The sequence below is a fragment of the Rhinopithecus bieti genome, unplaced genomic scaffold, assembly GCF_001698545.2.
Source record: "Rhinopithecus bieti isolate Rb0 unplaced genomic scaffold, ASM169854v2 scaffold_9899, whole genome shotgun sequence".
Lineage (NCBI taxonomy): Eukaryota > Metazoa > Chordata > Mammalia > Primates > Cercopithecidae > Rhinopithecus > Rhinopithecus bieti.
In genome coordinates, this window is record NW_016806979.1 from 1,673,497 (window position 1) to 1,698,062 (window position 24,566).

The 24,566-nt window shown below is 58.9% G+C and overlaps 1 long non-coding RNA gene across 1 annotated transcript in view; it reads left to right on the plus strand.

Moving 5' to 3' along the window:
* Positions 1-2,022: 2,022 nt before the first annotated feature.
* Positions 2,023-24,566, plus strand: part of LOC108534266 (TMEM105 long non-coding RNA) — a 28,843-nt gene continuing 6,299 nt past the window's right edge. The window contains exon 1 of the long non-coding RNA XR_014485097.1: positions 2,023-2,144. This is a non-coding gene — a long non-coding RNA (TMEM105 long non-coding RNA). The remainder of the gene's footprint in view (positions 2,145-24,566) is intronic.

The following is a 24,566-nucleotide window of genomic DNA, read 5'->3' on the forward strand; positions in this document are numbered from 1 at the left end:
AGATTAGCCTGGGTGCGCGGGCGGCCTCCGCCGGGCCGGGCCATGCTCGGCCCGCGCCTCATAAATCTTCCTCGCGACTTGACAACAGCCGCGGCCTCGCTTCCCTGGGAACTTAGGAATGTATCGATCCTCCTCGCCGTCCGTGCAACTCCCCTCTTTCGGGAGCGAGAGCTGAGAGTCCCTGGTGACCCCGACTTCTGGCCAGCGCAGGACGCCCCCGACCCCAGCCAGGGTATCATGCACAGGAGTGGAGGGGAGGGGGCCCAACCCTCACCCAAGAAAGCTCAGCAAATACCCACACCCCGCGGGTTAAACCAAACACATCATATTAGGGGCCGCATCTCCCCTCCTCCATGCCGCCTGAGAAGGGGCGGAGGGGAGGACGAAGAAGGCTGAGGGGCGGATTAACCCCTCCCTAGCGACTCCTTTGTTTGGCCCGGCCATTGCTGAGCCGAGTGGGGACCCCAGGAGCCAGCAAGGGGCTCCCGAGGCGGCCCCGGCTCGGCCCAGGTGTGCGGGCCACGCTGGGGCGCGGGTTCGCCGCGGAGCCACGAGATCCCCGCGCCTCCGGCTGACGTCCGGGCGCCCGGAGTCTGACGGCCCACGTGCGATCCACCCGGGAGCTGCGCTCCAGACGCCTCCTGGAGCGGGGGAGAACCAGAAGGAAGTCGTGGCGCGTTGAGATGTTTTAAAAACTTCAATTAATTGGGAAAATAGGGCGCTTCCAAAGGCGGAGAAGACGTCCGGGGGTGGGGAAGGATATCTTTTAAAAATTATATCCCCTTGTTGTGGCGGTTGTTTTGACCTTTCCTACTATTAAAAGAAATGTTGCCACGTTTAATTTTGTTGCCATGAGATATGGAGGGGTAGCCCAGCATTTTGAAGTAATTTGATAAGCCTTCAAGTAGTAAATCCGAAAGGGAGGCCGGCGACCCAGGTATAGTTTCTTTATAACCTGAATTTACAATGAAAGCATTCTTCTTTATGGATATAATAGATTAGATTTCACAACTTAATTCACCGGAATGGCTCCGTTTAAGGGAGCTCCGGCTGATTTTATTACGCCAAGCCAAATTGGATGTTTGTGGTCTTAACAAAAAGCGATCGTGACATAAAATATATAATTTTTAAAGTAAAAAACCAGCGGGTTGGACCCTGTCCCCTCCCCTATACTTGCTCCTTACTCCCAAACCCCAGTTTGGGAAATACGGAGAATTGTTTTGTGTGTTAGTTTCTACCGGGGAGACAGGCGCTCACGCGGGGCGGGGCTGGGCTCCTTCCCCCGCGGGCCAGAAGCCTCGCCGGCCAGTGCGCACGCGGCGCCGGTTCCCGGCCAAGGCTCGGGCCCGCTCCGCTGGCTCGTATGAAACGTCGACATTCCCAGCGCAGGATCCGGGGTCTCGGGGGCACCCATGGGGCCCGAGGCCTCTGCCCGCCAGCGGCGACCGGACAGCTCCCCCGGGCGCGCAGAGTAGAGGAAGCGCCCTCGAAAGCCCCCGCACGCGTTCACGAGCTGGCCCTGTGCGGGCGCAGCGGCAGTCGCGGCGGGACACCCGGCAGGGTCTTCGGCGCTACTTTGTGCCAAACAACTGCGCTCCCGGAGACCCGGGCATGGCCGGCGGCAGCAGCTAGAGCGGGACCCAGCGCCCACCGCGTCCTCCACCGGAGCCCCTGTCGGCCCCTCGGCGAGTGCGGCCCGTGGGGAGTGGGCGTCGGCGCGAGGAATTCCCCGGCCCGGGCGACCCCCGCCTCTGAGCGGGCCCTCCCCACGGCGCCGCCCGCCAGGCCGACAGAGGACCAGGGCGGGGACGGGGGTCTCAGCGGCCCATTCTGCTGTCACTTCTGACCTATTCTCCAGCAACGGCGGCGTCAACCCCCGCCCCTGGCTTTTTTGCGAGGTTTGTTGAAGACGGATTTAGCCCCCGCAGAGTTGGGGAAGGACGGACGGACAGAAGGCCCAGCACGGCCCACCCCTTCCCCGGTCGTCTCCCGGCGGGCGGGAGCCGCAGCAACAGCCTCGGGATGCGGGGCCTGGCCCAAGGCCCCCTTCGAGAATCGGTAGCCAGGCGTGGCCGGAGGGACCGCGGCTGCTCCACGTGGCTCCCGCCGGCCGCCACCCCGCGCGGGGAGGACGCGTGCGTGCGGTGAGTGGCCGGCGGGCTGAGGGGACGCGCCTGAAATTAAATCTTCCCAGTGCCTGACCTTGTTTTTTCCTCGGCCCCGATAACGGCAGCAGCTGTTTTTTCCAGAATCCCTGCTGCTGGGGGAGGGGCGATATTATTATTATTTTTGGTTGTCACAACCTCCTGGAAACATTCCCTGGCCTCAGAAAGTGTAACAATGGCCTGGCAGATTTCTGGAGGAAGCGCCCCCTCCCCCTGCCTTCTCCAGGGACACTTCTGCTCTCGAGCTGCAGTGGGGACCTCCTCCCCCGCTCTGGCCCTATGGCCCCCTCCCCGGCCTTCAGAACCTTACATCAGGCTCCTAAGTATGTGGCCTTGGGGTTCTGCTGGCCCCTTCTGCCTGCCGTGCCTACCGTCCCTGCCCCTGGTCACACCTGGGCAGTGAACTGGGGAGAAGCTGATAGTCTCCAGCATGAATGAGGCTTGGGCACGAGGCAGAGGCCTGGACACCCCACCCACCCGGAGCCCTCCCCAGTGACCCTCACCCAGTGCCTCCTTTAACACACCACTGCAGGCTGGACGCAGTGGCTAATGCCTGTAATCCCAGCACTGTGGGAGGCCGAGGAGGGCAGATCACTAGGTCAGAAGTTTGAGATCAGCCTGGACAATATGGTGAAACCCCCTCTCTACTAAGGGCAGGGCGCGGTGGCTCACGCCTGTAATCTCAGCACTTTGGGAGGCCAAGGCGGGCGGATCACGAGGTCAGGAGATTGAGACCATCCTGGCTAACAAGGTAAAACCCATCTCCACTAAAAATACAAAAAATTAGCCGGGCGTGGTGGCGGGCGCCTGTAGTCCCAGCTACTCGGGAGGCTGAGGCAGGAGAATGATTTCAACCCGGGAGGCGGAGGTTGCAGTGAGCCGAGATCACACCACTGCACTCAAGCCTGGGCGACAAAGCGAGACTTCATCTTGAAAAAAAAAAAAAAAAAGACACCACTGCCCAGCCCTACTTGGAAGACTTGCCTCCTCCTCCCCAGGAATTCTGCTTTGTTTGCTTTTGGGGACAGCGCTGGCCCAGAAGCAGTTAAAGATTAACCGACCTGGGCCCTGGGGTAGAAGAGGGGGTTGAGGAGGGAGAGGGAAGGGGCTCCAGCACAAGTGGTGCCTGATTCCTTGGCCCCTCCCTGGCAGCCAGGCGACTGCTGGGCTCTGCACACCGCCCATCCCCCCAGTGCTGCTGACCCCGCTCCAGCCTGCCCCCACCTGGCAGGCTGTGCAGTGGGTTCAGGTGGGAAGCAGTTGCTGGGCCCACCTGTCTGGCAAGGGCAACTGGGGAGCCCTGACTGCTTAGCACAGCTTCTGGCTCACACATCCTTGCAGAGTGTGGGTGCTTAGTGTGGAAAGAGGACGGACCTCTGCCCTCCCGGCCCTCCCTCCAGTGGGAGGAGAAGCCCAGGAAAGAGGCTGAACCCAGGAAGGGCTCTGGGCAGCCCGGTCAGCCAGTCCTATCGTGTATGGCTGCTCTTGGCCTCCTGTTCTGCTTCCCTGTCACAGGGGTCCAGGGTGTGTGTGTGTGCACGTGCATGTGTGCGCTCGTGTGTGTGGACTGCTAGGGGCCCTCATACAGCCAATCCTGTGCCTGCATCTCCTTCTCCTGCGGGGGCCCTTCTTGGTCAGGAAGGGGAGGCAGGAGGGTCTCAGCCCCTACCTCATTCTACCCCAGTGGGAGTGGCCTCTTCATGTCCAATTGGTCCCAGGATCCACTACCCCATCATCAGTGTTGTCGTCATTGCGGGGCAGCGGCTCCTCCCAGCGGAGAGCTCCAGGACCCGCCCTGCCCTGTGGGCAGCAGGGCCCTCTCCCAAGCCCCTCATCCTGCCCATAAACGTATTTACACTTGTATTACCCCAGGTATGTGGCTGTGACAATGGCATCCCCAGCCTGCATGGAGGACAGGAATTGAACTTTAGTCTCCAGGCAATTAAGGTGCAGGGACTATACTTTATTAATGGCTGTTATGCAATAAAAAAACAATAAAATGGCCCCTATTTGTAGTTTTTAAATGCAATTTGTTTTAATTTATGTTTCTGAGTACTTCTGGGGCTTGATGGGGGCTGTTGGGACATTGCTGGAGGGGCTGGGCCACAGTGCCTCCATTAGGAGGCACCGAGATGAGGTGAGCCTGGGGTAGTGGGAAGTGCCGGGGACGTGGAGGGCACAGCCATGGCCTTACTCTGGCAGAAGACAAATGTTCTGGCTGCCCTTTAAAAAGCTGTGGCCTTGCCCATTCTGTCCCTGGCCACTACAGAGTGGGCCTGGGGAAACATTCCTGAGCCAGACATCCAGAAGCCTGCTAGGCAGGACCGTTTCCCGGGGATGCTGTGACCTTGGGTACGGTGGCTCCCCTCACTCCCTGCACCCCTACAAGCATCTGGACAGGTCCCTTGGGTCCAAAGGCAGCGGGCCCAGTGGCTCAGGCCCCTCTTCAGGAGCCCTGCCTTGGATCTGGCCACAGAGGAAGCAGCCTTGTTGTGTGGGGTTGGTTATTTCTTCTACCCTTGGGAGAGTCCAGTGTCTCTCCTGGCGCTATCTGCCCAGCCAGGGCCCCGTAGTCAGTGCCAAGGCCTGAGGACCCAGAAACTTCTCCAGGTGGGTCCCCTTGGCTTCCTTCTGCACCTGGCATCTGCCTCCCCGAGGCTGCACACCCACTGTGCAGAGGCTGCTTGGCTGGGAAGGGGCACCATCCCGCTGCCCCCTCCCCAACCGACACACAGACCTCAGGGCAAGGCAGGAGCTGAAATCGTGACAACAACATTTCACCCCTAGTGACTGAGCCAAAGCAAACCACTTTCTGGGAAGAGAGGGGAAGAGAGGGGGAAAGCCTTCTGGGAAGTGTGGAGCCTAGCATTGGGGTTGGGCGGGGGCCTGGCTTTGCACAGAAGAAGGGGCCGGGCCTGTAATCCCAGCACTTTGGGAGGCCAAGGCTGGAGGCTCACTTGAGTTCCAGAGTTTGAGACCAACCTGGGCAACGTAGGGAGACCCGCATCTCTACAAAAAATAAAATAAAATTAGCTGGGCTTGGTGGCACATGCCTGTGGTCTCAGCTAATCAGGAGGCTGAGGCAGGAGGATTGCTTGAGGCCAGGAAGTTAAGGCTGCAGTGAGCCATGATCACGCCACTGCACTCCAGCCTGGGAGATGGAGCAAGAACTTGTCACAAAAACAAAAACAAAACAAACAAACAAAAAAAGAAAACGTGAGAAGGACCGGAGCTGGGGGCTGTTGGATGGGACCATGTCCAGCCGTGGTGGTCCCAGGATCTGCCTGCTGCTCGCAGCCCCTTTTATTTCAGACCCGTCAATAGCCTGTGTGTTCAGCGTCCAGATGTGGACACTGTCAGAACCAGGCCCCCAGGTGCCCCTGCATCCCACTTCCAGGCCCCCACGGGTTTTAGCCAGATGCAGTGCAGCCGTGTGTGGGGCCACCCTTGGTATGGCGGCCGGAGGGGCGCTGCAGGGTACCTCCTCGTTTCACTTTAGGCCACTCCCAGCCAGTGGCCCCAGCCCTGTCCAAGGCCACCCCACCCCTGCTCCTGAGGATGGAGTCTGCACCTGCTGCCCCTCCCACCAAGGACCATCCCAGTGCCTCTCCCTCCCTTTGCCTTTTATTCTGGGAGCCTCAGCTTGCCAAGTTAATTGGCAAACTTTCCCAGAAGTAAACTTGAGGGATGGAAATTAATAATTTTCCCGGTGTTGCACTCATTGCTAATCAGGCCAGCTGGGAGGAGGGGCCTGGGTGCATCAGAGGACCCCTGAAAAGCCATGAGCATGAACGAGATCTAAGGGTGAGGGTCCCCCATGCAATTCAGCAGCTCTGCAAGCCCAGTGCCCAGGTGCAGGACCATGGGGGCACGGGGTGAAGGCAAGGGCACCTTGGAAGGATTCCAGCCATTCCCACACCCACACCCGGCCCAGGCAAGCCGTTCCCCTCTTGCTGTGTGGCCTGGGCTGGATGGGGTCCCCAGGGTCTGTCACTGACCCTGGAAAGGCCCACATGAGTGAGACAGGGAAGGGTGTGAGCCTGGACTGAAGCTCAGGCTGGGCGGGGGATGGGCCCTTGGGGAAGGGGCCTGAAAGGAGAGCCAGGAGGCCAGAGCAGGGCCCAGCTGGGATCCAGGCAGCCTGCCCCGACTTTGGAGCCCTCCCTTTGGAGACAAGTGCCGGGCCACCAAAGGGTGCACAGGGTTGGGGACCTTGTCCCCAGGACTCCCCTGTCCTATAAGGAAGTGTAGCCCCAAATCCCCTACATTCCAGAACTCTGGCCTTGATGGACCTTGTGCCAGGCTGGTGGGGAATGGGCGGAGCTTAGAGGCCTCTGCTCAGGTCTCTGCACCTCCTGAGCCATGGCTGGGCCCCTGGCAGAACCTTGCCACAGTCCATTGCTTTGTCAGCTCCTTCGCTGGGCCTTCAGAGCCTGTGGAAAAAGCATCAGTATGTGGTCCTCAGAGGACCTCGGTGAAAATGCAGATGCCCAGGTCCAGCCCTGGAGAGTAGAGCCTAGGAGGTGTCAATGTGACCACCAGGACCCCATGTGGTCTGACCCAGGTGGTCCAACGACCATGCCAGAAGACCTGGTCTGGGCTGCAGGGTCAGCTCTGGAGGGTGGGTCTCTTCTCTCAGGAAGCATTTATTGAATGGAAGGACAGATGGGTGGATGGATAGGATGGATGGGGTGGATGGGTGCATGGGTGGATGGTTGGATGGTTGGATGGGTAGATGGTTGGATGGTTGGATGGGTGGATGGGTGCATGGTTGGATGGTTGGATGAGTAGATGGTTGGATGGGTGGATGGGTGCATGGTTGGATGAGTGGATGGGTGGATGGGTGGATAGGTGAACGGGTGGATGGATGAGTGGATGTGGTGGATGGGTGGATGGGTGGGGTGGATGGGTGGGCGGATAAATGGGTGGGTGGATGAGTGGGTGGATGGGTGGGGTGGATGGGTGGGTGGATGGGGTGGATAGATGGGTAGGTGGGTGGACGGATGGATAGGTGAATTGGTGGGTGGAAGGGTGAATGGATGGATGGGTAGGGGGTTGATAGAAGGGTAGGTGGGTGGGTGGGTGGATAGATAAATGGGTGGGTGGATGGGTGGGTAGATGGGTGGATAGATGGGTGGGTTGGCAGGTGGATAGATGTGTGGGTGGCAGGTGGATAGATAGATGGGTGGGTGGGTGAATGAATAAGTAGTGAATGGTGGGGGTTTCCTAGGTGCAGAGATAATATCCTTAGCCTATTATAGGCCCCACTGTCTGTTGTCAGCAAAGTCGACTCCACTAACTCCACAAGGAAATTTCCCCTGGAGAGCCAGAGATCAGAGCCAAACCTGAAGGGGGACAGACAGGGGTGGAGGACGGGGAGGGGACTTCGTGCTGCTTCTCGTGGGTGGGGGCACGTGGGTGGCCCTGGGTGCAACCTGGCCCGGCCCCGGCCCCCCAGCATTCCTGCACTAGTGGAATGTGACTGCCTGAGTCTGGAGGAGCTAGGCATGCTCAGGGAGGGTGGGGGCGAAGCTCACCTTAGGGGAATGAGCAGGGCAGGGCCACTGATGCGCTCCCAGCTTACTGCCACGGCTGGGCAGGGCTTCTCCTCTCACCAGAGGCCAGGTGAGAGGCTGCCCTTTGCCACCGGCAGCCTACCTGTGACCACCTCCGGCCCTTGGCCATGCCTACCCATCTGCCCACTCCGAGCAGGGCTGACCATTCCCAGAGCCTGGCGGGCTTATGCCGGCCAAGAGTGCCAGCCCCAGGTGCCTCATGGAGACCTCCAACCACCTTGTCCCTTGGCCACAGAGACATGGGGTAGGAAGGGAGAGGAGAAAGAAGAGAAAGTTGGCACAGGCCAGCACCTACCTGTACTTGGTCCATTTATAGCATTAGCACATGGGGTCCCCACGACTGCCCTGCCATGGAAATCACATTAAAGATGAGGCACAGAGAGGGTCAGTAATTTACCCAAGGCCACACAGCAGGATTGAAACTAGGTTTGTCTGACTAAGAAGCCTACCCTTATCTAAGACACAATATTTTGCAGATTAATGAAAATCATCACCCTGGCAGGGCACATGGCAGGTCCCTCCTGCTGCCCAGGATAGTGCCCATGGCCCTCAGCCAGGCAGCTGACCCGGCTTCTCAGATGAGGCAGACTGGGGAGAACAGCTTCTCAGGGCCAAGGGCTCACACTGCACCCCACAGCTCTGGAGCCTGCATCAGGCCAGGGCAGCGGGGCCAATGCCTCTCGGACATTGCTGGGAAGAGCACGCTCTGACCCCATCCACGTTCTGCAGAGCCTCACTGGGGCCTGGTTAGATCCACCTGACGTGCTAGTCCAATGGTGACTCTGTAGCATTAGCTCAGGAACTCAGGGCTCCTGTCCCCTCTGCTCTCACGCACCTCCCCCCTCGAGGACTGGAGACCTCGGTACACCAGGTGTGGTCCCCATTGTTGCAGATAATGTCCCCGGTTAATGTCCCTGGTCTCAGGAAAGCTTTGGCGGTTTCTGTGGACTTAAGGGCATTTTGCAGAGACTGCTATCCCAGCAGGGGTCCCATGGGATGTGGAGTGAGGGCGTGGATGGTAGAGGGGGTTGCTGTCTCCCGAGCAGGGTGGTCTCCCTGTCCACACCCCACCCTTGGGGTTCAGCAAGTCCTGCTGAACCTGCCGCTGGCACAGCTTCTCTAGCTCCAGGTGTCTCATGCCACACTGGGCCCCTGCTCCACCCTGTGCCCAGCTTCCCTGACGTCTGGCTGGCTCCCTCCTTGTTCTCATCCATCCCAGGTCCACAGCCAGCTGGAGAACTGAGACAAGCCATGAGCAGCTCCCAAACTCCTGGGGAAGCTCTGCAGTCCCCTCCTCCCGGGCCTTACCTGCTTCATCCCAGGCTGGGGTTGGCTATTCCCAGGCCACAGCACTGGGGGATCAGAAGGGCGGTGCTGGCCTTGCAGGGTGACCTGGGAGTCAGGGTGGACATCAGGAGGCCCATGACTCCTCCCCTTCCCCCTGGGCGGGTCCTAACAGGTGCCAGAGCCAGCCCACTGGGGGCCCTCAGCTCTGCAGAGTTGGCCGTGGACCCAATCCTAGGGCTTGGGAATCTGCTCTTTATTGATGCCTCACCGAAATGGAATTCATTCCTACACTTGTTTATTGATCTGAGTGAAGGGGCCAGAGGGGAGTGGCTGCTGGGCTGGAGAGGCGGGGCCATGCCCGGGTCCCCACCCTGCTCAGAGCCTGGAGCCTGGCCCCAAGCCTGTGCCTAACGGTGGCTTCTGGGCACTGGAGCCAGAGGGAAGCCTGAGGGTGGGGGGAGGAGTAGGGCGAGCATGTCTCGCCCACCTCGGGCCCCCGTGCTCAAGGCCCCTCTTGCCAGTTCCAGCAGCACCTTCTTTCCTCACCCTCTGCCTGAGAAGGTGACGGGCCTCTGCTGTTGCCAAGTGCTGGGGCACCTCCTCGGGCCCTGACAGCTCCAGACCATGCACCACCTGATAGCCAGAGCTCGCTGGGAAGTGGCGACCCCACACCCACGCAGCAGTTCCAAGACAGAGATGAGAGGGCCTTGCCACAGGAAGCGTTCCCTCCTCCACCCACCCCGATGGGAATCTACCCTAGGATGTGGTGACACCCCCCCTCTGTCTCCCAGCACTCCTGGCTGTCGGCCGATTGAGGGCCGGTCCCACCTTCCTTCTGTACCCAACTGGACCACAGGGCCACCCCGTGCCCCCAGGGGCCTCAGCTGGGACGCTTGCCATCTCTGTGAGCCTTTTCTCAGGAGAAGGTGGGCCGGTTCCCGTCCAGAAGCCTCCCAGGCCTGCCTCTGCACCCGGCCCTCCTGCCTGACTCTCAGACACTCCCCTTGGTTTGAGGGTCAGGCAGTGGCCAGACACCCCGGGAGAGTTCCCCATCTTGAGCTGTGCTCTCTCTGCACTGTTCCCCTCGCTTCCAGCCATCAGGGATCCCCTCTGCTCTCCACCAGTCACCCTCTGCCTGCTTAGGGGAGAAACAAGAGGCAGGTGCCCCTGAAGGAGCCCCAAGTCCATCAAAGGGACAGGTCTGAGAGGCCACTCCCCAGGCCTGCTGTCCAGCTCTGGGGTAGGAGATGGCACCAGAGGAGAGGCCATGAGAGGCCCTGAGTGGCAGGCCAACGGCTGTGGGACTGCCTCTCCCAGGCTTGCCTTCCCTCGGGTGGCTCAGCAGCCCCTAAGTGATGCTCCTGCCTGGGACGCTTGACCTGCACTGAGCACAAGGGAGTCGGATCCAGAGGCGTTCTCGGAATCGCCACTCCAGATGCTCAGAAAAGGACAATGTTTTTAAAAAGGCAAAAGGGTGCGGTGCGCGTTATAGATGAGAGGAGGCTAACGGGAGACTCTGGATAGGATCCTGAATGAGGCTTGGGGTGGGACTGCTCTGGCGGGCCACGGAGCTGACAGGGAAGTTTACACTCAGCAGGCGGGGCCGCGGAGGGCTGTGCTTCGTTCCGTGTGGCATTGCGTTTCCCCAGGCATGCTGCTGGAGGCAGGCTGGTGTTCTCAGACATTTGACACTAAAGTATTTAGGGTGAGGTGTCAAGGTGTCTGCAACTGACGCTCAAAAGATTCCGCAGTTTTACATAAAGGAGGAGCAAGAAGTAAGAGAGGAAGCCAATGTGACACAATATTTTTTAAAAGGGCTGCTGGGTACAAAACCAGTGTACGTACAGAAACACATTTTATTTGTGTAGATGTGCAAAGACACTTTTGGCTGGCATGGTGGTTCACGCCTGTAATCCCAGCACTTTGGGAAGCCAAGGCAGGAGGATTGTTTGAGCCCAGGCTGGGCAACATAGTGAGAGCCCATCTCTACAAAAAACACAAAAATTAGCCAGGCGTGGTGCTTTGTGCCTGTAGACCCAGCTACTTGGGAGGCTGAGGATCGCTTGGGTCCAGAAGGTCGAGGCTGCAATGAGCCTTGTTCTCACCACTGCCCTGCAGCCTGGGCAGCAGAGCAAGACTCTGTCTCAAATCAATCAATCAATCAATCAATCAATCAATCAGACTGCAGGTGCCAGAAGTGGAATCTGACTAACTGAAGCCAGGAGCAGGTATTTGGTTGGGGCTTGCAGCTGGGAGGGCAGGGGGAAGGCACTGTTCAGGCCCCAACAGCAGTGGCTCAGGAGTGGCCCCAGCACAACCCCAGTGTCCCTCAGCTCAGCGTTCAAATTCGAGGAAAAGAGCCCCGATGGCCTGGCTTGGTCCAGGGCTGTGACCCGTGGCAGGTCCCCAAAACCACACCTGCCGCTCCAGTGCCCCCCAAGGCTACATGACCTTTGTGTGGATAGGACCGTGGAACACATGACCTCACCCAAGCCTCCCAACCATGCCTTGATCCAGCACTGTTAGAATCACTCCCATTGCACAGAGCAGAGTTGAAATGTTGGGTATTCGAACGCTGTGCCCAGGGCTGTCCAGCCAGGGAGGACAATCTGGTCCCGACCAAGAAGGCAGCAGCCCCACCCAGGCCGCCTGCTCCAGGTCCCCGGGCTCCACAGACTTTCACATCTGCTGCAGAGGTGCAAGGATGTTCCCCAGCATCAAAGCCCTCAGACCCTGGTGCCAGCCATGTCGTCACAGAACTTATAGAGCAGAGCCAGAGGACACCTGTGGAGAGAGGGCCTGCCCTGGGCCTGCACCAGGCTGGGCACATTGCTGACGTCCCTGCTCTGTGCTGGCAAAACCCAGACCTCAGGAGAGGGACAGGCAGGCTCCGAGAGGTTGCGGCTGCCCAGGGCCTGCAGCTGGGAGGAGCAGAGCCAGACCTCCCTCCCCCAGGACATGGCTGCTCTGCACCACACAGCCCTGCTCCTGGTGGCCCCTGGCTTTGACGGGGTGGCTGACCCAGCCAGTCAGGCCCCCACCCCCTTCCCCACAGGTGGCCCTGTGCCGCTGACGATAAAGCATGCTGGGCCATCTCTGCTGATTAGAGTTGCCCTCAGCTGTGGGCTGGGCCCCTATTCTGCCCCTGAGATCCCAGTCGGCCTATAGAAGCCCTCCTCGGCTCCCCCAGGGGTCCAAGGAGGCCTAGGAGGCCCTGTTCACTCCGGGTTTGCCTTCTCCCTCCTGTAATTTGCTTTTCTTTTTTTTTGAGACGGAGTCTCGCTCTGTCGCCCAGGCTGGAGTGCAGTGGCGCGATCTTGGCTCACTGCAAGCTCCGCCTCCCAGATTTACACCATTCTCCTGCCTCAGCCTCCCGAGTAGCTGGGACTACAGGCGCCTGCCACCTCGCCTGGCTAGTTTTTTGTATTTTTAGCAGAGACGGGGTTTCACCGTGTTAGCCAGGATGGTCTCGATCTCCTGACCTCGTGATCCGCCCGTCTCGGCCTCCCAAAGTGCTGGGATTACAGGCGTGAGCCACCGCGCCCGGCCTGTAATTTGCTTTTCAAATGTGAAGGGGAACTCAGCAGGAGCAGAAGATGATGTGGCCCTGTGGAACAGTGGGAGAGCTGGGACAGGGCAGTGGGGAGGAGCGGGGACCTGGGGACAAGGGCTCTGAATCCAGCCACCAGGTCCTTTGCACTTGGTGCTCTCTGTAGCCTCAGCTTCCCCTGAGGGTCAGGAACTCCAGGCGGGGGCGTGGGGCAGCTCGGAAACCTTCCTGAGCCCCTTCTCCTGGCAAGAAGCAGGCCAGGCAGGTGAGGGCTGGGCCCTGTTCCCGGAGCTCGCATCCCAGCCCCGGCCAGATCCAGGCTGAGGGCGGCCCAGCCCCCTGTTCTGCCTGGTGCAGAGGACACGGCCTCCCTGGCCAGAGCCCCAGCCCCCTCCTCTCCTTCCTTAACGTCTGCCCAGGGCACCCCCCACCAGCAGCACCAAGCCCTTGTTGGTTCCGCAAGCTGGCGGGTACCCCTTCCTCCCTTCCTCCCTTCCTCCGGGTGCCCATTGGCAATGGCTGGTGGCTTGGGACAGGGCCCGTATTCTCTGAAAATGATGGCTGGGCTGGAACCCGGGATTGACTCTCAGACCTGCATCATGCGGGGTTCCGGATGCTTGTTACGAATTCGGATGCTGGCCCGTGCCTGTTGCCTGGTACCTCTGAACGGGGCTTTCTGCCCTGGGGGTGTGGAGAGGGCCAAGTCTGCTCCCCGACCGGGGTCATGCCTGCCTCCTGTCAGGACTGTGAACACTGCGTCCCCATCAGCTCAAAGCATACGCATGGGGATGAGCCTGGGGGCTGTCTGAGAGCCCCTCAACCCTGGATCCCCACCGCAGTGCCCAGCATTGGGTTTTTCAGTGGCTGATGTGCTCCGGGCTGGTCACCTCTGCATTGTGCTCTGCTGGGAGTTTGCTCCTGGCCCTCCAACAGCGCGTCCTCTGTGAGGCCTCTGCTGGCTCTGGAGGCTGGAGTTCCCGTGCGGGGCCCTCCAGGGCGGGTTCTCTCTTGCTGCTGCCAGTACCCTGCCCCTCCCGTCCTTCTGGGTAGCCTGGGAGGAATGGTGGAAGAGAGCAGTGAAGCCAGATAGCAGTGGCCCAGCCACCCCACCAGGCTCTGCTGCAGGCTCTGGGCTCTCAAGGCAGCTGCTGCAGGAGAGGCCCCCTAGGAAGGGACTGCCACATCCCTGGGAGCTTTCCTGGCACCCCCCCCAGTGTGACTGACCCTGGGCCCCAAGGCTCGGAACACCCGCCCCTCTGCTCCAGGTAAGAGGGAGATGTGGGTGGTGCCCGGGCTATTGTGTACTTAGGTGGGGGAGTGGAGCCACCAGGTCTCAGGAACCCACAAATGCTTGTTGAGCTGATGGACCCTGCAGAGATGAGAAGCTTAGGCCTAGCGAGCTGATGCAACCTGCCTGAGGCCACAAAGCCCACTGGGCAGAGAAGGGTGGGAACCCCAGTCCTCGGCCCCACTGTCAAAGTGGGTGCTTCCCAAGGAGAGCAGAGCCTGGGGTCAGCACGGAGGACACTGGATCCCCAGTTCTGGGCTGGGGAGAGGCAGCTGGTGTATCAGTGCTGCAGAGAAGATCAGGCCGTTCAGACACACTGCCTGAGGCCTGTGTGGGGATGGAGGGCGGCCGCCCAGCCACACCTGTCCCACTGCTGGCCCTGGGGTGGGGTTTCCTGTCTGCACTGGAGCCTGGTCAGGTTTCTCACTTCGCTGGGGGTAGGGGTGCAGGGCAGATGGCCCAGCCATCCATGAGTCACCAGCCCAGCCTGCCAGGCTGCCTGACAAATGGGAAAGACTGGCGGGTAGGAGCTGGGCTGGGAGCATCCTAGCTGGGCCTGGGCCAGCCCCTTTCTGGGAGAGGAGGGAAGCTGCCTCAGGCCTCTGGGGAGAAACTCCCACATGGCCCAGACCCTCCTCCCTCCTCTGGCGGGTTGAGTGGGCTGAGGGCCAGCTGGGCCCCTGCATGGTGGGAAAGGGTGGGGGGGAGGGGGTTTCCAAGCCTCGGCCGTCCAGGCCTACGCATCCCAGACCTCACTCGCTCCACAGCGCTCTGCCATGTCATGGCCTTCTTTTTCCTCGTCCTAAGTGTTAGTATCTGCGGAATTGCAGGCTTGATGTGTTGGCTTTATTTTTCTAACACACACTAAAATAAATCATGCGTGTTTTACAGTGTGTTGGGGCCATCTGCGGGTCACGGCAGGCCCTTCTGGCCTGGGGGCTAGCCAGCCCTTCCTGTAGGGCCCAAAGAGAGTCTGAGTCCCCAGCTGGGGTAACCCAGGCAGGGATTTTCCCGAGGTGCAGCCCCAGAGCAGGGAGGCTGTGGCTTTGAGGAGAGGTGGAGTCCCCAGCCCAACCTTCCTCAGGTATCCAGAAGCAGCCTCACCAGGCAGCCCGGGTCCGCCACCCTGGACACAGCGTGCAGGGCAAGGGAACAAGGACGGGCCTCTTTCCAGCCCCACACCCACCCACGCCTCTCCTGGAATTGCCCCCATCACAGTCCCTTGGGGGCTCATCTTCAAGTTCCCTGCCCCTACTCTGTGGACCCAGGTAGCCCTGGGCCAGCCTCTCCTCCCTGGGCCTCACCGTCCTCATACACAGCTTGTCCTTAAGCTGCCTTGGCTCCCAGGAGTGCTAGTGTAGCCACGGCCGATGGCCTTGGACTCTTACAAATCAAGTGAGCCATGCGAGGCCCCACCCCGACCCCGGGTCCGGAGCCAGGTGTCCATCAGGGAAGGGCCGCTGCAGGCCCGCAGGAAAGTGCAGAGGCTGCCCTACAGGAGAGACGCCCACACTACTGCCCAGCCCGGGCTGCTGACAGCCTCTGAACTCAGGCTCTGGGGCACACAGAATGCCCCCACCCCCTGCCTGTCCATCTCTTGCCCAGTCCCTCTTGTGGGTACTGTGTCCTCCCTATGGGGCTGTGAGCTCTGTCCTTGCCAGCCCTGCCCCTGCCCTGGAGACCCTGTGGGAGATTCAGAGGAGAAGATGCATGGGGTGAAGGGTGGAGGCTTCCGGGGAGGTGAGGGTGAGCTGGGTGGGATCAGCCCTGCTGTAAAATGGACCTGGGGGCTGATCTGCGCCTGTCTCCCCCAAGCAAGCCTGTGGCGAGTGGGGACTGGCTCTATTGAACCCCCACTGCATACCAGTGCTGGGCCTTAGCTGCCGCCATGATCGCAACTAGCTCTGAGAGGTAGAGGCTGCTCCGTCCCCAGATAAAGATGAGGAAACTGAGGTGCAGAGTGAGGAGACCTCCTGCTCAGCTCCTGCAGCTGAGGAGGAGCAGAACTGAGGCCCTCCAGACAGTCCTGGCTGCTTTGGTCTGCTTGCCATGCTGTGTCCAGGCCATGTGGTCTTGGAGGCCACCACTCCCACCTGAGCTGCTCCTGGGTGTTCCTCACCCTACAGGCCCCCCCTTGGCCCAGGAATAGATACAAAAATCTTTCTTTTCCCCCAAAGGTTAAAATCTGTATTGAAAAGCAAGTGGGGTTTGATGACCTCTCAAAAAGTGGAGCATAGGCCGGGTGCGGTGACTCCTGCCTATAACCCCAGCACTTTGGGAGGCCAAGGTGGGTGGAACACCTGAGGTCAGGAATTTGAGGCCAGCCTGGCCAACATGGTGAAACCCCATCTCTATAAAAAGAAAAAAGCTAGCTGGGCATGGTGGCGGGGACCTGTAATCCCAGCTACTTGGGAGGCTGAGGCAGGAGAGTCGCTTGAACCTGGGAGGTGAAGGTTGCAGTGAGCCAAGATCGCACCACTGCACTCCGGTACTCCAGCCTGTGAGACAGAGCGAGATTCTGTCTCAAAAAAAAAAAAAAAAAAAAAAAAAAAAGAGCAGACCATAGGATTCCCATATGACTCAACGATGCCACTCCAGCTACAGACCCCAGAGAACTGAAGGCAGGGGCTGGTGCAGACAGGAGAGCGCCAGAGTCCACAGCAGCCCTGGTCACGGTCACCAGGAGGTGGAAGCACCCAAGTGCCGTCGACCCATGAGTGGACAGACACACAAGCCGAGGTCCAGTCACATGCGGAACAGGGTTCAGCCTGGAAAAGGAAAGAAATCTGACACCCGCTACTGTGTGGCTGGACCTCGGGTGTTATGCTAAGTGAGGAATTCCAGACAGAAAGGGACGCGGTGTGTGGTTCCACTTTGTGCGACGTCTAAAACAGGCCATTCACAAAGACAGACAGTAGATTCGGGGTCACCAGGGACTGGCGGGCGGGCGGAGGGTGGGAGAGATATTGCTTAACAGGTACAGAGTTTCTGTTTGGAATGATGAAATGTTCTGGAGCTATTAATAGAGCTGGTAGTTGCACAACATCGTGAATGGACTTGATGCCATTGAATTGTACACTTGAAAATGGTTCCGTAGGGGCCGGGCGAGGTGGCTCACACCTGTAATCCCAGCACTTTGGGAGACTGAGGCGGGTGGATCACCTGAGGTCAGGAGTTTGAGACCAGCCTGACCAATATGGGAGACCCTGTCTCTGCTAAAAATACAAAAATTAGCCAGACGTGGTGGTGCATGCCTGTAATCCCAGCTACTGGGGAGGCTGAGGCAGGAGAATCACTTGAACCCGGGAGGCGGAGGTTGCAGTGAGGTGAGATCACAGCACTGCACTCCAGCCTGGGCGACAAGAGTGAGACTCCATCTCAAAAAAAAAAAAAAATGGTTGGGGGACCCTGTGCAAGGCCAGGAGGGGCCCACCTGCGGCACCCAGCAGCCCACACCTTCTGAGGGCCAGGCCTGTTGGCAGCAGGGGTAGCAGGCAATGCCTCCACTTTGTCTTTTTTCTTTTTTAAAGACAGGGTCTTGCTCTGTTGCTCAGGCTGGAGTGCAGTGGCACAATCACGGCTCACTGCAGCCTCAAACTGCCAGGCTCAAGTGATCCTCCCATCTTAGCCTCCCAAGTAGCTGGAACCACAGGCATGTGTCACCATGCCTGGCTAATTTTTGTATTTTTAGTAGAGACGGGAGTCTTGCTGTGTTGCCCAGGCTGGTCTCAAACTCCTGGGCTCAAGCAATCTGCCCACCTCAGCCTCCCAAAGTGCTGGGATTACAGGCATGAGCCATGGTGCCTGGCCCACTTTGCTTCTCATTCAAATGTTGGATGGGGAAGGTGAAATCATCAGGGCAAGGAAGGCTGGGATCAGCCATGGTCTCTTCCTCTCCCTCCTCTGCCTGCTCTCGGGGCTGCTGGGCAGAGATGGCTATGGTTGGTCGGGCAGCATCCTTACTCTGTCCTGCATCTTCCACTTTTTCCCACTGCCAGAAACCTGTTGGAGGTGGACCCCAGCCTCAGGCAGGTGCTGGTGGACACGGCCTCCCCTGTGGCTGAGGCTGAAGCCTTGCCTGGTTCGTGGTTTGGGTTTTGGGGAGCCTCAGAGTGTGAGCCTGAGACAGAAGCTGGTCCTGTCACCACTGGCCCTGCAACCCTCCTGGCTACCAAGTGGACGCATCGCCCCTCAGTACCTGTGCCGAGAATAACATCTGCACACGTGTCATGAGACACACAGGCTCACGGTGGCACTCGGGGATGCCCAGGCATTAATGATGCTCAGCCTCAAGTGAACCAGTTGTTTGGGGATGGCCCAGCATCTCTCCAGCATCTCAGGGTCCCCCAGAAGGCAGGGGCCTCCTCAGCCGAGGTTGCAGGGGTGTGCCTGGTGCCCACCACCTCAGCACAGTCAGGTGGGCAGCATGGCCAGCCACTGTAGAGGGGAGTCGCAGACTGCGGCAGCTCCTGGTCAGAGCACAGGTCCCTGGCCACGCCACAAGGCATCTGACCGCTGTCATGAGGCACCTGTTGTGGCCTTTCAGGTTTTACTCTTTGGCTGTTTCCCAGCTAAGCCTCCTCGGGGCAGGCTGCTTCACATCTCTGATCCTCACTTCAGGATCTCCAGTTGAGATCCTCCTGGGTTAGTGTGGGCCCTAAATCCAATGACATGTGTCCTCAGAAGAGAGAGGAGAGACATCAGGGAGGAAGGTCTCTCGAGGACAGCAGAGATCGGAGTGATGCCGCTGCAAGCCAGAGATCACCAAGAACTACCAGCTGCCCCCAGGAGCTGGGACAGTCAGGAGCAGATCTCCCTCTGAGCCTCCAGGAGCCAGCTATGTGCCATCCTGACTATGGGCTTCTGCCTGTGGCCCTGTGAGGCAATAAAGGTCTGCTGCTTGAAGCTACTGGGTTGTGGCCACTCGTCACGGCAGCCCCAGAGCACTCACAGATCACTCTGCTGTCTCACAGCAGCTCCAGAGCACTCACCACTGCTGCAGGACCAGGCACAGGTGCAGGAACTCCAGGCACAGGTGCGGGAACTCCAGGCACAGGTGTGGGAACTTGAGTCACCACTGCTGAGTGGCCAGTGGGTGCTGGGACTTCAGAGAGACTCACTGAGCAAGTGGCCCAGGCACCAGGTAGGGAAGGGCGGCAGGGGCCTGTGCACCCTCCAAAGCCTGAGACTGGCTTCCCCTCCACAGCGGCGGCCACCGACACCCACCCAACTGTGCTGAGGTGGTAGGCACCAGGCACACCCTTGCAACCTCAGCTGATGAGACCCCTTCCTTCTGTGGGATGCTGGGAGATGCTGGGCCATCCCCAAACTCACAAGGAATTTATTTGTGACCATATGTGAAGCCCATGTGAGTGGAACCAGTGTTATGCCATCTTTCCTGCCCATGGGCACCCCATTTACTCCCAAGGCCAAGCTGAAAGGCCGCCATGGGGGCCCCCAGGCTCTGGGAGAAGTCAGGGCTGCCTGCTGCCCCCACACTTACTAGTGGAATGTCTGCTGTCCCTGGAGGCCTGGGCCCGGCTGCCGGCTCCCTGAGGAGGGCCTGTTTCCAACCCAGCTGGGCTTTGGTGTGCAGGCTGCCGGGCAGAGACCCAAGTGTGGGAGGCCCCACCTGCCAGCACCAGGCCTGGGGTCCAGGCTCCAGGCTCTTCAGTGAGCGTCCATTTCCCCCTTAGCTCTTCTGAGTATTGGAGGAATCATTCAAATCATAGTCACCAAAGGCCTCAGTGGCCTTTAAGCCTGTCTTAACTGTCACCGCGGGTGGACGTGCAAATGTTCCTGCACGGGTGAAGACCCTCAGGGTCACCATCTCAGGACAGAATGATCAGGGTGGAGAGGACACTGGAGACTCCCTGGGCTGTCAGATCCTGAACAGACCCCCAGTGCGGCCCCCCACTCCCTGGCTGAGCCTGTCAGGCCTGGGCCAGCTGTGACATGACAGACTGTTCCTTCTGGCTCTGCCTCCAGCGTGAAGTGGGGCGTCACAAAGAGAGGAGGAGTCCCCTGTCGTACCCACACTTGTCCTGACAAATCTTGCCCCAACAGGAAACAGGCCCCGGCAGCAAGCCGCCTGGCCTCCGTCCGAGCCCGGGCACCCGGGTTCACATGCTGGGCTGCCCGGCCCCAAGGTGTGGAACCGATTTATTCGGTAGCTTTGCCGCTGATTAGTTGCAGGTGAGTGGATGGCACGTGGTTTGTGTTGTAACAATATTTTGGGACAATTAGATTGAAACCACATTGCTGGCTGCCCCGTTGGCGGCTGGCCGCGGCACTGCACTCTCTCTGCCCTTTGTGGCTCCTGGCTGGCCGGGCCACCCCCACCCCTCCTGGGGCCTCCCCATCCTCACCCCCACCCGGGCTCCAAACCCTCCTTCTGACCTCCAGCTGACCTCAGCCGTCAGTTGTTCCAGAAAACAGCTGCTGGGAGATTTCCCAGGGCAGGTGGGGAGGGGGCGACCTGGGGGGCCCATGTGGGAGTTTGAGGATGGACAACCCCCAAGATAGTCTCAGCACGTCTGTCTCTACCGCCAAGGAAGAGTCCCTCAACTACCCCCTCCTCAGCCAACAGCCCCCTCTGCGTCCACTGCATCCTGTAGGAGGGAGAGCCTGACCCAGTGACCCCAGAGTGAGAGGGGACAGCCAAGGCCAGGTGTTCCGGGCCCAGCTCAATCACCAAGGGCTCGGCTCAGGGCTCCCCCGAGGCCCGGGCGCCAGCGCCACCGAGAATCCCCTGCAGCGGGAGTCAGGGCTTGCACCTGGTGTGCAGGGGCTGAAGGCACCCGGCTCCCACCCAAAAGCAAGGCCGGGCGGGCTGCCACTCACAGTGCCCCCAGGACGGCCAATCAGAGGAGGCCCTGCTCTGATCACGTGACTGGGTTTGACAGCGCTGGGCCAATCAGCCTTCTCAGCAGTGGGACTCTGGTGTCGGCAGAGGGCGCTGTGGTCTTTGGGGCGTTCAGTGGGGATGGGGATCGGGGTGAGGATGGGGGTCAGGGTTAGGGGCTGGGTCAGGGTCGGACTCGGGGGTTTCCCTCCATGGGCAGCTAGGATGAGGCGGAGGGGCTGGTGGCAGCAGCTGGTGCAGGGCTCCTGACCTGCTCCTGTCACAGACTCCAAGTGCAGCTTCCCTTTCCAAGTGCAGTGGGGGGTTGGATCCCGGGGTCTGTGCCGGGGGACTCAGTGCTGGTGAAGGGTGGGTTAAGCGGAGCCACAGGTGACGGGTGTCGGCCACCATCCGGGGAGCCCATTCTCAGAGTGTGGTCTGCAGACCCATAGCAGGACTCACAGCGGGCGCCCCTGAGAAGCACAGGTGTGGGACGGTTCCCAGGAGGCCCACGTGCGGAACCGGGCTGGGCCCGCCCCGGGGCTTCCCACGTGAGACCCTCTAAGGTGTGCCCCACTGGGGAGTCCAGGTGTGAGGCATGAGTGAGACACTGGGGCCGGGAGGGTTGTGGTGAGAGCGATGGGCAGAAGCCGGGCGGGACTGGGGCCTCCAGAAGGTGGGTGGGCACCGGGAGCCAGGCTGCAGGGAGGGGTCCCAGCAAGGGTGGTGGGGAGTGCCAACTGGTGCACTTGGCACAGGTCTGAGCTGCTCCCACGTTGATTACTTTGATGCTATTTGAGACCATTAAATAGCAAATCATTTCCAAGAGGCGCATGGTGTCCTGGCTTTGCTGGTGCCCTTCCCTCACCTTTGTCAGTTCCTGGGGGTCCAGGCTGGCCGGGCGCTCACGCAGCCTCCAAAATGGCTCCCGTGGTCCCCTATCCCACCCCACTGGTTTGCAATCCGCTATCCATAACACCAGGTCACCATGGCCACAGGGGGTGCTGGGAAACGCAGCCCTGCGCCCAGGAAGAAGGAGAATGAATGGGGTCCCCTGAGCCCCAGTGAGACAGGTAGCTTGGACTCACTGGTCAGGGTGAGACCTCGCTCTGTCTCCCTGCTGGGCGGCCTTGGCCTCTCCCCACAACCAGCTCTCTCCCCTTGGGGCCCTAGCTTCCTGCATGTGGGCTCATGCCCTGGGTTCCAGAGCTTTTGACTGGAGGGGAGCTCTGTGAATGAGAAACAGGCAAAGCGGTTTCAGGTGCAGCATGAACGCTGTCTTCTGCCCAGACTCCTGGAGGGCTGTGACCCCAGTAGCTGCAGGACAGGCCCTGGCATGGCATCAGTGCCCCAGGTGGACAGAGGTGTCTGTCTGCACAGCTTTCCACAAAGCCCTGAAGACAAGCCATGTGGCCAGAGTGAAGAAAGCTGGGGTGGGAATTGTGAGCGTGGGCACTGGTTCCATCTCACTGGAAACTCCTAAAAGTAAATGGGGGACTTAAGCCATTGTCACTGGGTTTCTTTTGTTTTGTTTTATTTTGTTTTTTGAGACAGAGTCTCGTTCTGTCACCCAGGCTGGAGTAGAGTGGCGCAATCTCGGCTCACTGCAAGCTCCACCTCCCGGGTTGACGCCATTCTCCTGCCTCAGCCTCCCAAGTAGCTGGGACTACAGGTGCCTGCCATCACGTCCGGCTAATTTTTTTTTTTTTTGTATTTTTAGTAGAGACGAGGTTTCACCATGTTAGCCAGGATGGCCTCGATCTCCTGACCTCATGGATCCGCCCACCATACTGGGATTACAGGCGTGGGATTACACAAAATGTTTGACATTTCTGCATGACAAAGACATCATCCTTTATTTTATTTTTTGAGACAGAGTCTTGCTCTGTCACCCAGGCTGGAGTACAATGGCACGATCTCGGCTCACAGCAACCTCTGCCTCCCAGGTTCAAGGGATTCTCCTGCCTCAGCCTCTGAGTAGCTGGGATTACAGGTGTATGTCACCATGTCGAGCTAATTTTTTTGTATTGTTAGTAGAGACGGGGTTTCACCATATTGGTTAGGCTGGTCTCAAACTCCTGACCTCAGGTAATCCACCAGCCTCGACCACCCAAAGAGCTGGAATTACAGGTGTGAGCCACTGCACCCTGCCAAAAGAGATCACTCTTAGCAAATGTCAAAACACAACACACTGATCAGGGAAATGCAAATTAGAATCACAGTGAGATACCACCACACCCTTGTCAGTGTAACTACCATCATCAGTAGGGCAGACACTATCGGGTGTTAGTGAGGATATGGAGGAACTGGAACTCTCATACTGTGGTGGGAATGTAAATGGTGCAACCACTTTGGAAGGCGGTTTGGCAATGAGAGAAAAAATTAAACATCCACCTACCACGTGACTCAGCCACTCCACCCCTAGTTGTTTACCCCAAAGTGAAAACATGATTCACACAAACCCTTATACACAAGTGTTCATAACAGCTCTATGTTATGAACTGGAAGAAACAACTGAAATGCCCAATAGCAGGTGAGGGCTGCCACATACCAGGCACCCAGACTGCGGGGGCTGCCACACGCCAGGCACCCAGACTGCGGGGCTGCCACATGCTGGGCACCCAGACTGCGGGGTCTGCTCGGCAGCTGGGAGGTAGAACTGTCAGTGCATGAAACAGTGTGGATGAATCTCAAATCGCTGTGCTGAGCCAACGAAGCCAGAGCGTGCTGCCTGACTCCATTTCTGTGAAATTCTAGAAAGGGCAAAACTAAACTATAGTGATGGAAAGTAGACCCACGGTTGCCTGGGACTGAAATAAGGTGGGAGATTGAAAAGGACCCTGGAGGAACTTTCTGAGGTTCTGAGGTGCTTGGTATGTTCTGTGTCTTTTTCTTTTTTTTTTTTTTCAGAGATGGAATCTCGCTCCATGACCCAGGCTGGAGTGCAGTGGTGTGATCATGGCTCACTGCAGCCTCAAACTCCTGCGCTCAAGTGATTCTCCCCTCTCACTCTCCCAAGTAGCTAGTGTTCTGTGTCTTGATTATGGTGGTGGTTCCACAAATGTAAACATTCATCAAAACTCATCCAACTGTACACTTAAAATGGGTGCATTTTCTTGTATCTAAAGTGTCTTCTTGGCTGTGCACAGTGGCTCGCACCTGTTATCCCAGTGTTTTGGGAGGCTGGGGTGGGTGGATCACCTGAGGTCAGGAGTTGGAGACCAGCCTGGCCAACATGGCAAAAACCCATCTCTATTAAAAATACAAAAAAATGGCTGGGCATGGTGCAGGCACTTGTAATCCCAGCTATTCAAGAGACTGAGGCAGGGAGAATTGCTTGAACCCAGGAGGCAGAGGTTGCAGTGAGCCGAGATTGTACCATTGCACTCCAGCCTGGGCGACAGAGCGAGACTCCGTGTCAAAAGTAAAATAAAATAAAATAATTGGCCGGGTGTGATGGCTCATGCCTGTAATCCCAGCACTTTGGGAGGCCGAGGAGAGTGGATCATGAGGTCAGGAGATCGAGACCATCCTGGCTAACACGGTGAAACCCCATCTCTACTAAAAATACAAAAAATTAGCTTCGCCTGGTGGCAGGCGCTTGTAATTCCAGCTACTCAGGAGGCTGAGGCAGGGAGAATTGCTTGAACCTGGGAGGTGGAGCTTGCAGTGAGACGAGATCGCGCCACTGCACTCCAGCCTGGGCGACAGAGCGAGACTCCGTCTCAAAATAAATAAATACAATAATTTAAAAATTAAAAGCCGGGCACGGTGGCTCAAGCCTGTAATCCCAGCACTTTGGGAGGCCGAGACGGGCGGATCACGAGGTCAGGAGATCGAGACCATCCTGGCTAAC